The sequence below is a fragment of the Eptesicus fuscus genome, chromosome 9 (genome assembly GCF_027574615.1).
Source record: "Eptesicus fuscus isolate TK198812 chromosome 9, DD_ASM_mEF_20220401, whole genome shotgun sequence".
Taxonomy (NCBI): domain Eukaryota; kingdom Metazoa; phylum Chordata; class Mammalia; order Chiroptera; family Vespertilionidae; genus Eptesicus; species Eptesicus fuscus.
In genome coordinates, this window is record NC_072481.1 from 77,672,238 (window position 1) to 77,686,217 (window position 13,980).

Below are 13,980 nucleotides of genomic sequence, written 5' to 3' on the forward strand. Positions count from 1 at the left end.
AAAATGGATCTTTCCAGTTCCTGATGCTGACAGAGCCCTATGGGTGCCGGGGTCCTCCGCCTGAAGCCCCCAGTCGCAGCCCAGCAGCCCCAGTCGCTGACTGGAAGCCCCCTGCCCACAGTGCAGATGCGGCCAGTGTGGCGCCGTGGCAGGGGGTGTCTGGCGGGCACGCTACAGACATCAAATCACTGCCGCCGCGGCCGCCCCCTCCCTGCGCACTTGCAAGTAGTATGGTCCAAGGGGGCGACTCCTGAGGCGCGGCTCCCATGGCAGCTGATGCACACCATGCTGGGCAGGGAAGCCAGACCTGAGAGCCCAAGCCCCCAAGTACCCAAGCTGCCAGGCGTCGTGGGCCAGGCCCCTGAGGAGGCCCCAGTACAAGCATCTTCCCAGAGGCTGCACGGAAGGAGGGGAGGAGCCTCTGGCTAGAGGCCGGGGTGAGTGATGCTGGCATCGTTGCAGGCCAGGCTGAGGGACACCCCCACACACACACCCCTGTGCACTGGGCCTCTAGTAATCAGATAAAGGAGAGATTCTGAAAATAATCTATATATAAAAAACCCTAATATGCAAATAGACCAAACGGAGGAACAACCAAACAACCATTCGCTATGACATTCACTGACCACCAGGGGGCATGCGTGAAACATGGCAGTCGGCAGCAGGCGTCAGAGCACAGAACATGGTGGGTGTTTGGCCGTGGCAGGATGGTGAAGCAGGTGAGCGGGGGCGCCAGACCAAGGTGGGGTACCAGTCACTGTTATCAGGGTGAGCCTCTGGTGGTTACTGAAAATTCTTTGCTCCTATGTGCCATGGTCCCGCCAGGCACAGGACTGCCAGTAGAGAGGGGACCAGGGGCTGTGGCAGGAGGGGCCAAGCAGGGGCACGGAGGATGGGCTGAGACCCACCCCTGTGCCCACCACAGCCCCCGTGGCCCACAGTTCCTTTCAAGGTGCACAAATTCATGCACTGGGCCCCTAGTTATAATATAATTGAAGGTGGTAAACACAGGAAGAGCAAGGCAAGAACAGTACTGAGTGTAGTTTGAGGAAGTACTATCCAGGGCTCCAGACTAAAGTATGAATATTTGTTTCACCGTATGGGTTGCCCTCAGTTTAATTATTTGGCAACTATCTTGCAGTTTTTCTCTTTACCCCATATTCTGCCATCCTCTGAATGACTTTGCTATCTTCAGAGCCAATCCAACTTTAGAAACTTCCTCTTCAATTTCATTTTGGCTACCCTCCTCTGTAACTGATAGAACTCAAAACTGTCCCATCTCTGAAACTACTCATTAATATAATCCCTGACCACAGACTACTATCATTCCAGCCGACACACTCAGTTACTCCCAACACACATATTCGCCAGTCCTATTAAAACCTCCCGGGCACTCACTGCTTTACTTTGTCCTTTTCCACCCCTTCCGGGCATCTTTCCTTCCTTTTTCATCTAAGAGTCTGTGATTTATAATCTCAACTCTCTTGCTAATCTTTTTTTCCATCTTTATTGAGATATAATTGATATATAATATTGTGTAAATTTGAGGCATGTAATGTGATGATTTGACACACATGTATATTGCGAAATGATTAGCACAATAGGGTTAGTTAACCCCTCCATCATCTCACATAATTACTGTGTGTGTGTGTGTGTGTGTGTGTGTGTGTGTGTGTGTGTGTGTGGTGGGAACATTTAAGATCTACTCTCTTAACAACTCTCAGTATATAATACAGTATTATTCACTATAGTCAACTTGTGGTACATTAGATCTCAGAACTTACTCATTTTATAACTATAATTTTATATCCTTTAACCAACAGCTCCCCATATTCCTCCCCACCACCTCTCCCCCCAGACCCTGTAACCATCATTTTACTCTCTGTTTCTATGAGTTCGGCTTTTTTAGATTCCATATATAAGTGATATCATACAATACTTGTCCCTCTTTCTAATCTTCAGGAACTTCCTTGCCTCTCTATCTTTTAGTTACAACTGATAACAAAATTCCAACATTAGATAAATTCCAGTATTCCCACATTTCAGTGGATGCCTCATAAGTTGATAAGTATTATCAGAGGAATTCATCCAGGCTGACTAGAACCAACCATATCAATAACTTCTCTTGACACTTCAAATCTGCCCCAAAATATTATCATCCCTATCACCAAACTTTCTCATTCTCCACTTCGATTTCAAAGTTTCTCAAGTATCCACAACACTCCACCACCACAATCTTTCCTCTATCATATAGAAGAATAAAAAAATATTTGATTATTTAAAATATTGCTAAAAAAACTAAATGAAATAATGCCTAAAAAACTAGTGGGAAGTATAAGAACAATGGATTATAAATATCAATGAAAGAAAATTATCAGAAAAAAAACAAATAGAAATTCAGAAGTTGAAAAGAATAGTAACTGAAATGAAAAATTTTCTAGTATAGGCTCTGGCCAGCTCAGGTGGTTGGAGTATCATTCCATACACCATGTAGCTGCAAATGGCAAGATTTCATTTTTATGGCTGAGTAATATTCCATTATATATATATATATATATATATATATACCAAATCTTTTTTACCTGTTTGTCTATCAATGGACACTTAGGTTGCTCTCATATATTGGCTATTGTAAATAATGCTGAATTAACATAGGGGTACATAGAACTTTTCAAATGAGTGTTTTAATTTTCTTTGGATAAATACCCAGATGCACACTATGGTATGTAAATTACATCCTATATAATAGAGAGGTGATATGCAAATTGACCATCACACCCTCACAAGATGGCTGCCTACAACCAGGCCAGCAGGGGGGTTAGTGAGGGATGACCAAATGACTGAATAAGCAGGCTGTGTGGGGCAACCAGGCCAGCAGGGGGGTTAGTGAGGGACGACCAAACTACTGAACAGCAGGCTGCGTAAGGTGACCAGGCTGGTGGGGGGGCAGTTAGGGGCAACCAGGCCAGCAGTGGGGGGGGGGGGTGCAGTTGGGGGCAACCAGGCTGGCAAGGGGGGGGCAGTGAGGGGCAACCAGGCCAGCGGGGGGAGGGGGGCACTTAGGGGCAACCAGGCAGGCAGGCAGGTGAGCAATTAGGAGCAAGCAGTCCAGGATTGTGAGATGGATGTCCGACTGCCAGCTTAGGCCCAATCCCTGGGATCGGGCTTAAACTGCCAGTCAGACATCCCCTGTGGGGTCCCAGTTTGGAGAGGGTGCAGGCTGGGCTGAGGGGACCCCCTGCATGCACGAATTTTGTGCACCAAGCCTCTAGTCTCAATAATAAAGAACTATGCTACTCAGTGATGCCATACCTACATATAAATTGTATGGAGAAACTCTCACAAAGAGATATGTATAAGAATGTTAATTCTTGCACTGTTTGAGAAAAAATAGAAACAAATTGATATTCCATCAATAAGACAATGGGTGAATTATGATCTTATTATACAGTTGAATTCTCTATAGTAGTTTAAATATGTGTTAAGACATATTGAGTGAGAAGTTAGATAAGCATAGAATATATCATTTAATAAAGATGGAAGACAAAGAAACCCTATAAATTATTATTGGCTACACATATAACTATAAAATATCCATGGGAACTAAGACTCCAGATTCAGGCCATTTCAGCATATGGCAGGAGAGAAATAGGATAGTTACAGGGACTTCAACTATTTCTGTAACATTTTAACTTGGAAGGGAGAAGGAAGGAAGTGAGGGAGAAATATCTGAAGCAGACAAGGATAATTTTGTTATATGAATGACCTGAGTCATAAATATATTATTTTTGTTATATTAGTGCCTATACTTTTCTATATGTGTGAAATATTCTATAATAAAATAAAATATATGCTAATCTTTAAACATATATTTATTTCTAGATCCATAGATATAGTTATAACCAAACCCTGAGAAAATGTAATTTGACTTTAACTCACCAGCTCTTCCAAGTGTAGAGATCAGAGAAATTAGAGCTAAAAGGGGCTTACTAAAATAAATAAATAAAAATAAAATAAAAGGAGCTTACTAGTCCACTGGCTTTATCTTGCTAATTAATTTTCTATAGATCTCTATAGAGATTTCCTTTTTATCTTAAGATTTCTTTACTGTTTGAAAAATCAATTTATGAACAAAGTATAAATAATGCAACATAAAATTTTACATAGTCATACTGCAGAGAGATAGCCACTGTTTATATCTGGGTATATATTCTTTCAGTCTTTTTTCTATGAAGACATATATTTTTATATAAAAACTAGAGGCTCGATGCATGAAAATCATGCAAGAATAGGCTTTCCTTCCCCCCGGCTGCTGGCACCAGCTTCCCTTTGTCACCTGGGACCCTGGCTTCCCTCCGGCCGCCAGCAGGCACCAGGGACCTGGGCTTCCCTCACAGCCCTGGCTTCATCCAAAAGGTTGTCCAAAAGGATGCCCAATCTAATTAGCATATTATGCTTTCATTATTATAGATTAGAGGCCCAGTGCATGAAATTCATGCACAGGGGGGTGGTCCCTCAGCCCGGCAGTTGAACATCCCTCTTGCAATCCGGGACCACTGGCTCCTAACTGCTCACCTACCTGCCTGTCTGATTGCCCCTAACCACTCTGCCTGCCTGTCTGATCACCCTTAACCTCTCTGCCTGTCTGCCTGATCTCCCCTAACCACCTCTGCCTGCTGGCCTGATCGCCCCTAACTGCTCTCCCCTGCCAGCCTGATCGCCCCTAACCACTCTCCCCTGCCAGCCTGATTGCCCCTTACTCCTCTCCCCTGCCAGCCTGATCGCCCCTAACTGCTCCCCACTGCCGCCCTGATCACCGCTAACCACCTCTGCCTCAGTCCCCACTACTGTGGCTTTGTCCGGAAGGACGTCCAGTCTATCTGGTCTAATTAGCATATAACCCTTTTATTAGTATAGATGGGGTCATGTTACTCACATGTAAATTCTATGATTATTTGCCTGCTACAAACATCCAATGCCTTTCTAATACCCTCATGTAAAATCTATACCCTTTACCTCAGAGCCTCTAAATGATCTAGGCCTGCTTGCCTCATCTCCTCTCACTCTGCTCCATAACTATTCCATTTAAAGCTCACTATCCTTCTTGTTAGACCAAGCTTGCTTCCAACATAGGACCTTGGTACATCTCTCTCTTCCTAGGATTACCTGGACTATTATTCATCTAATATTCATTCACCTACCTTTCCTACTCTAGATAGAATACATTCCCTGGCCCATTGATATTGGACTTGTCAGCATCATTTGCTTTGGAATTTGCAATGGAATGTTAGCAAACATTTATCTTAAACCACTTAATTTTGAGATGTTTTTGTGCCAGTATTATTATAGCAATAGTTCATGGATATATCCCATTTTTTGCATAATATTCTTGCACTTCATTCAGATTTTGATTCAAGTGTTACCTTCATTGAATCACTTTCTATCCCCTTGGCTTTTCTTTATATTTATCCATAATATTGATCATAATCATATATGTATTTGTTTGCTTGTTGTCTCCCCCTCTGGAATGTAAGCTCATGAGAAAAAGACTTCATATTGTTCATTGCAGACTCTCCAATGCCTAGAACAGTGCATTGTACATTGTAAGTGCTCTAAATAATTTTTTAGTGAGTGAATATTTGGCCCTTCTAGTTGTGAGAAATGTAATATAATGTCTTAATAGACTTTTCCTCAGTTATTCCCATTTCCAGATCGTTAGATATTTAGTTTGCTTCCTACTTTTGCTATTATAAATAACAATATGATGATAAATATCCTAATACATAAATCTGTCAGTATACCACTGATTATCTTCTTAAAATAAATGTCTAAATCAGAGTTTCTGAGCAAATTTGGGATTCTAAATATATTTAAACAAATTTTTCTCTCTAAAGTTTGCATAGAACCTCTGATGAGAGAAAGATTTTCACCAAACTTTTGCCAAAACTTAGTGTTATAATTTTTAATCAATAAAATAGTTGAAAATGCTATGCCATTGTTTTCATTTGCATTCTTTGTATTATTGATGAGATTAAACTTTTTCCACATGTATGACACATTGTTATAAATTCTTCAAGAAATAGGTATTCTATTAGTATGTTAACTTCTTCACTGATACTAGAGAACTCTTTATATTTTTAAGTTATTAAGTTTTGTGAGTTGTCTCAAACATTACAAATATTTTTAAATGTTCTTTTTTCCCCCAGTTTAAGTCATTAAATATAGCTGATACAATGTTGGTTTTTGTAGTCAGGAAAAACTGAATTTGAACCACCAGTCCTGCCATTTCATAACATATGATCTTGACCAACTTATTTATCTTCACAAGATTCCATTTCTCATCTGTAAAATGTGAAGAATAATACCCACTATGTAGGATTGATTTGAAGATTAAGATAAATAACATATATCTAGTCATTTAAGTAAGGTTCCTTGGTCTTAAGCAACATAAACTAATTCTGACTAATTTAAGCAAAACAATGAATGCATTGGAAAGATATTGAGATAGCTCACCAAATTATGGAAGAGGTGAACAATCAGGCCTTAGGAAAGGCAACAACCAGGGTTAGCCCTAGGGGTCAGCAGCAGGAGCCCTTCCATGGACTGCCCTGCTAACGTCCAGCCACATGACTCAGCTCCATCTGCTTTTTTTGTCTCTGGTGTCCACACTCAATATTCAAACTCCTAGTTGAAAGAATTTGACTGGCCTAATCCAGATCATATGCCCCCCTCTATAATAAGAAAGTGGACTTAATTACAGAAAGAAGGGTGGTAGTATGTGAAACACACACACACAAATAACAACAAACGAAGGAGGAAGAGAATGAGGAAGGAAGGGAGAGAAGGATGGAAGAAGAGGGAAAAGGAGAGGAATGGGGAGAGGGAGGGAGGAGAAAGAAAGAAAGAAAGAAAGAAAGAAAGAAAGAAAGAAAGAAAGAAAGAAAGAAAGAAAGAAAGAAAGAAAGGAAAAAGAGAAAGAGAGAGAGAGAGAAAGAAAGAAAGAGAGAGAGAGAGAAAGAAAGAAAGAAAGAAAGAAAGAAAGAAAGAAAGAAAGAAAGAGAGAGAGAGAGAGAGAGAGAGAGAGAAAGGAAGAAAGAAAGAGAGAAAGAGAGAGAGGAAGAAAGAAAGAAAGAAAGAAAGAAAGAAAGAAAGAAAGAAAGAAAGAAAGAAAGAAAGAAAGAGAGAGAGAGAGAAAGGGAGAAAGAAAGAAAGAAAGAAAGAAAGAAAGAAAGAAAGAAAGAAAGAGAGAAAGAAAGAGAGGAAGAAAGAAAGAAAGAAAGAAAGAAAGAAAGAAAGAAAGAAAGAAAGAAAGAAAGAAAGAGAAAGAAAGAAAGAAAGAAAGAAAGAAAGAAAGAAAGAAAGAAAGAAAGAAAGAAAGAAAGAGAAAGAGAAAGGGAGGGAGAAAGGGAAAAAAAGAAAGAGAGAAAAAAAAGGAGGGAGGAATGGAGGAAGGGAGGGAGGTAGGAAGGGAGAGAGGGAAGGAGGGAAGCCAGCTACTCCTGTAAAGTGCCAAGCACTGTATCTGCTCCTTTAGTAAGCTCACGAAAGTAGTATTCATTCATAGTACCATGAGACATTTTTATCTGGAATTCATACATACTTAAAAAAAGAGAGATTTCATTGACATCAGAATCTTAAATAAGTTTCTCAAGGTAAGTTATCTTTTGCTCTTCTTGAACTCATTCCCAAGAGAGCCAGCCCTAGACTCAAACTGAAAATCTCAGCACTTCACAGGTCTCAATGGCTCCTAGTAACCATAAAGAAGCAGTGGGCCTCTTCCTTGACACTGCCTCCCTAGGATACACTAGGCATGGTTAATTGTACACTTGAAGAGAACAGGATCCTGAACGGAACAAGTATGTGAAGAAGATAACCTTTCAAAAGATCCAAAATTTCAAAACCAAAATAGAAATGCCAGAAAATAAGTTTTTAAGTTTATACAATACTAGAGGCCCAGTGCACAAATTCGTGCATGGTTGGGGTCTGGCCAGCTCGAACCCCCCCCCCCCTATTCGGGGCAATCGGGGGGGGGGGGTTGGCCAGGGGGAGGGGCCATGGGCAGTTGGCAGGCTGGCTCTGCCCCCTGGTCGAACTCCCGAACTTCCAGTCAAGGGGACAATTTGAATATTATCCTTTTATTATATAGGATAACCATGATGGAAAAATCCTCCAAAGATAGTTGTATCCTTGGAAGGGACTTAACCCTTCTTGAGACTTAATTTTTAAGTGAAATAAGCCAGTCAGAGAAAGACAAGTACCATATAATTTCATTTATATGTGGAATCTAATGAACAAAATAAACAAAACAAACATATTCAGATACAGAAAACAGACTGACATCTGTCAGAGGAGAAGTAGTTTGGGGGGCTGGGTGAAAAAGGTGAAGGGATTAAGCAAAGGGAAAACAAGAAAGACTCATGGCCACAGACAACAGTATGGTGATTGCCAGAGGGAAGGGGGTCGGGAGAGATAGAAGAAGGTAAAGAGCGATGAATAGTGATGGAAAGAGACTTGACTAGAGGTGGTAAACACACAATACAATATGCAGATGATGTACTGTAGAATTGTATACCTGAAACCTATATAACTTTATTAACCAATGTTACCCCCAATACATTCAATTTAAATTTTTTAAATAAAGATAATGATTGTATATATAAAGTAAAAAATAATAATAAATAAAATTTGAATTATAGACATTAAATTATTCATATGATATAAACATGTTGGAAAATCCTCCAAAGAGATCCATTCTAAAATATCTCTGATTTGGATAAAGTCATAACCCTAAAAGATATTTCCTCAAATTCTCTGGATTAGAGCTGAAGAAATATATATATTGCACTTATCTAACTTTCCTTTTCTTTTTTGGTAGTTAGAGATAATTTTTTCTTCAACCAGGATTAGTAAATAGAATCAATCAGATTCTTAAGGGGAACACTTAGAGGGCTTCAAAATGCACGTAGCAACACTCCTCTCTTTCTAAGGCACACCATCCAGCTAACTTCTGAATGAGGGAGGGCTCCAGCAGGATTGGCATCAGCCCCACCCACCCCTGGAGGAGTCTTGTTATTAAATTATTTTTCAAAGATTCATCTTCCCCTAGTCTTCAGAGGCAGTACAGCTGGGAGTCATTAGCTGTAATCAGTGGGCAGCCAACAAAAAGAGGAAGCAGTGGGGGAATGCTCTGTCTTTCTGTAGCAGCCATCTGGGCAGAGGGAATTTGGTTTTAAACCCTAGGGGGTGGAGGAAGTTATTGGGATCTTGTTATATTTGGACTTGACTTCAGACCCTAAACAAAAGATCTTTTTTCCCCTCGAGCTTTGGCTTCTGGAAATGGGACTAAAAGATAGCAGTGGTAAGCCAGTGGCCATCTCACAGGACATCATGGTCAAAGCAGGCAGACAGTCTGAGTACAAAAGCCAAACGCTAGCTGGTGGGGAGCCTAATTCAAGAGTGTTTGAAAGAACGGAGGAGCTCGCCCTACTGTGAGCAATCTCCTTTTCTCTTTCCTTCCTCCCCATGCTCACAGAGAAAAGCACTCCTCTTCCACTCAGAAAAGAGGATTATGCTTGTCTTTTAACTTCTCCATATTGAGAGACCATTTTTGACCCGTTTCAAAATAAAAGTACCACATTTTTCATTTTATCATGTCTCTCTCTGCTCTGAGGATGTTGGTAATGTGGTGTAAAAAAGAATAACAGCCCTGGCCAGTTTGGCTCAGTGGTTGGAGCGTCAGCCCTCAGACCGAAGGGTCACGGGTTTGACTCCAAGTCAAGGGCATGTACCTATGTTGTGGGTTTTATCCCCAGCCCCAAGTCGGGGTTCTCTCTCTCTCTCTCTCTCTCTCTCTCTCTCTCTCTTCTCTCTCTTCTCTCTCTCTCTCTCTCTCTCTCTCTCTCTCTCTCTCTCTGTTCTCTCTCTCTCTCTCTCTCTCTCTCTCTCTCTCTCTCTCTCTCTCTCTCTCTCTCTCTCTCTCTCTCTCTCGTCTTTCCCTCCAGCCCCCCTTCCACTTTCTCTAAAAATCAATGGAAAAAGTATCCTCGGGTGAGGATTAACAAAACAAAACAAAAACAAAGATTATGAGTACAGTCTGGGCCGGAAGCCTCAGTTTGATCCTGGTTCTGTTGCTAACTGAAGATGCAGCCTTAGCAAATTAGGGCAGCTCCGGCCTCAGCTCCCTCATCTATAAACTGAAAATAATAATGGCTCTTTCGCATAAGTTTGCTAAAGGAATTAGTAATGATGTATATCGGGCGCCTAGTATCCTCTCTAGAACATAGCAGGCAACCAACAATTGCTTACTATTTTTATTTGTGATATTTACACCAAACTTTTAATAAAAGTGGCAAAATAGCACCAAATCTTTTCAGAGGATTTTGAGGCAGTATCTTAACAGAATTAGTTAAACACAGTTCAAACCTCCAAGTCAGAGGTCCCTACCTTGGGGATTTATGGGACCAAACAGCACTATAGATGTGTGTGTGTTTTGGCCTCACAGGGTTTTACATTTTTTAACTTATTTTCAGCAACTTAAAATGCAGATTTCACATTAAAATGTGTATTTCCAGCTTCCCTTGAAAAACTGGAAATTTAGGCGCGCTGGGCCAGCACTTCTGAGTGGCAACAAAGGACAAGGGCTGAATTGGGGCTTTCCCTTTCAGATAGGAAATGTGCTAGTCAGTGTCCCCTCCCTCCGAATGCAGGCTTCTGACCCTACTTCACTAACAGCCTGCCTGGCCCGTGTAGGCATTTGAATCTGATGATACCTTACCTAACTCTCTGCCCCTAAGTACAGATGGTTGAGAATAAGAGAAACGAAAAGGTGCTTCATAGAAGGATGCTGAGTTAGTAGTTGCTGGGCATGGAGTGAGAGGAAGATCATGTCGCATCTTGATTAGTAGGACAAGGGGCACCAGACCCAGCGACTCTTCCAGGAACTGGGAGACTTGTCATTTAAGTTCCACAAGTCTCAAGTCCCTGACATGTAAAGGGCAGCTAATATTTACTCTGACACTTCACAAGGTGGGTATGATAATATAATGCATGTGAGAAAACTGGAAAGTGCGGTGTATAATTATAAGGCAGACTATCAAAGAGAATGGACACCATATTTTAAAGGACAAAAATTATTTTACCAGCCCATCTCCAATATTACATCTTCCTTGGAAATCACACAACTAAAAGGGATCTTTAAAATAGTTTCATCTAGCCCTCAATTCTGCAGATGAGCGATCTGAAATGCAAGAAGCAGCTTTAAGAAGCTGATGATACAATGAAACAAGACCAAAATCTATGAAGAGGGTGCTCACTGAACAGATTCCTAAAACCATGTCAGCCTCTATGAAGGCCAGGGGTAGAAATAACAAATCACCTGAAGGAGATTTTTTTAGGAAGAAAATAACTTAAACTGCTTCTGCCTTGGATTTCAAACTGTAAGGGTAACAGTACCTCCTTGCTCTGGGGAAAGGGCGTAACGGGACGTAGGTACTATAAGCAGACAGAGAGGTCTCCCCTTGTTTGCCGAGTCAGATGGATGGAGTGAGACAATTTGCAGAGAGAAACTTTGAGTCTTCTGAAAAGGGAAAAACTCAACCCAAACTCCCTAAGATTCAGAATAAGGACATTTGTCATGAAGGACCAAAAGGTCCCTTACCTAAGGTTTGCTGGCAAGAAAGGGAAGTCCCAAAGGGGAGCTTACAGGAGAGAAGAAGTGTGGGGTCAAAACAAGTCTAAGAGTCTGGAAAGTATGGGGTGAGCCTGGACATCCTACCATGTCATTTTGGATCTCCCTTAAAACAGATCCAGAGAGGATTAGATAGGCAAGAGATTCATTGGGAGAAATTCTCCTCGAGAATAAAGGGGGAAGGAATAAGAGAAGGAGAGGAGAGTCTTCAGACCATGATACAGGACGGACACTTGTGAAGGGAGAAGGAAGCAAGTGGGATTAAGGTCTGAGGAAGTCTCAGACAGGCTGATAGGGAGCACCTGAGCTAAAGTTGCCTGTTAGAAGCATCTGTGTTAGGCAGAAATGCCCCGGTTCTAATACCCAATCCCCACCCTCATCTCCATCAATCTAAAGGTGAGACTTTGGAGGCTATCAGTCAGCTATGCTCCCCACAGTGTGTTTTCTGGAGGGAGATCTGAGCAGGTCAGCTCTATGCCTGCCATAAACAACCTGGCCGAATGGCATGCTGCCATGCTGGGGGACTCACAGCTTCCACCACCTTATAGACAGCTGGGCCTGCAGAGGGATTAATCCTGAACGCAGAAGGCCCACCAGGCTGAGAAAAGCACTGACTGGGATTTTCTGTCATCTCTCTCCGCCTCTCTTTTAGAAACAAGGCTTGCCTTTTTTTAACTAAATAAAACTTTTGTGAGTTTTTTTTTTAGTTTATTTATTTTTATTAAAATATAGTTGACATACAATATTATATTCATTTCAGGTGTGCAACATAATGATTCAACTTCATATACATTTTGATGTAATCATAGGAAATATATTCAATAATAAACCCCTTTCTTTTCAAACATAGAGAAGGGGGCTATTTGAAAACTCCTAGAGAGAGAGAACAGATTTCCTGATAATAATAATTGGTGAGGTAGGGGTCTGGGGGTAGGTCAAGCAATGAATTCGAAAAATAACATGTGAAGTCAATATATTTGTACCTTGGCTAGGGAACTTAGTTGTATTGATTACATATGGATATAGGAAGTGTTAAATAACAACAGAGAGTTTTTATAGAGTCAATCATTAGCAGAGATAGATAACAGCAGTTAGGATAACTTATACCTGTATAGAACTTTATAGATTACTTTATAGACTTTTACATATATTACATTTTATTAATCCTATGACAACCAGGAAGAGGAAACAATTAAAAAAACAGAAGCCAGTGGAGATTAACACATTTTTCTGAATCCATTATACCCCCCACCCCCACACTCTTCCCAGCCTTTCCATTCCCTAGGTTGACTCCTTAGATTGCCAGGTCAATGCACTTGACAATAAATCATAGGATGTTAAAGGAGGGGACGATCTCATTTGGCTGCAGTGCTCAGGGAAGGCATTCCGGAGCAGGAAATATGGGTCTACCACTTGAATAATGGGTGGGATCAGAGAGGGGGCGGGGGCGGGGAAGAGAATGTTGTCCCTGCTGGGGAATGCAGGATATTGTAAGAGAGCAAACACAACAGCTTGACAGGTACAGAGGAACCTGGAAGATCAGAGCTGGTGAGTTGAGACTGGGGAATGTTACCCTGAAGAAAGAAGTATCAGATTTTGAAGAAGAGGCGATGCCATCAAAGCCATTGACCAGAGCCCTGTGCCTGGTGTTTCAAAGGCAGAGAGAGGGGCCTCGGGATTATGACATTAGTTTACAAAAGGACTGGGACCTGATTATTGTAATGATGAATACAGAAGTGCTGACTGTAAGGAAGTAGAAAATGAGACAATTCCCATCGCAGAAATCACAGAGATGGTTTCCAGAATGAGGGACTCAAGAGACAGGATCAAAGAAACAGATAAGAAATCACTTTAAACAGCTTTTATCGTAAGAATTATATATTCGGATCAATCCTGAGGCAAATGAGGTTAAGAAATGTTTATGTTAGAAGATTTGCATGTAGAACACTGTTTTCCTCTTCTTGGTTTCAGGGCAGCCAGACAGAAGAAATTAAGTGTAATTAAATATAAAAAGTATCAATTAGCACTGATTTTCCCATCTACAGAGAGAAATGACCAGTTGGGAATGAGTGATCTAATCTTTTCTCAGCCTCAAAAGGCACAGAAACCAGTCATCTAATCACATGGGAAGACATCATAGGAAAGTAAAGAGATCCCAATACACAAACAAAATTTTCCCCCCAAAATAGCCCTAGTTCAGCATGTCATTATACTCTCTAAAGGAATAATATTTGATGTCTTGGTAAGTTATACTCACACAAATCTAACAGCCTTGGGGAAGAAGGAATCTCAGT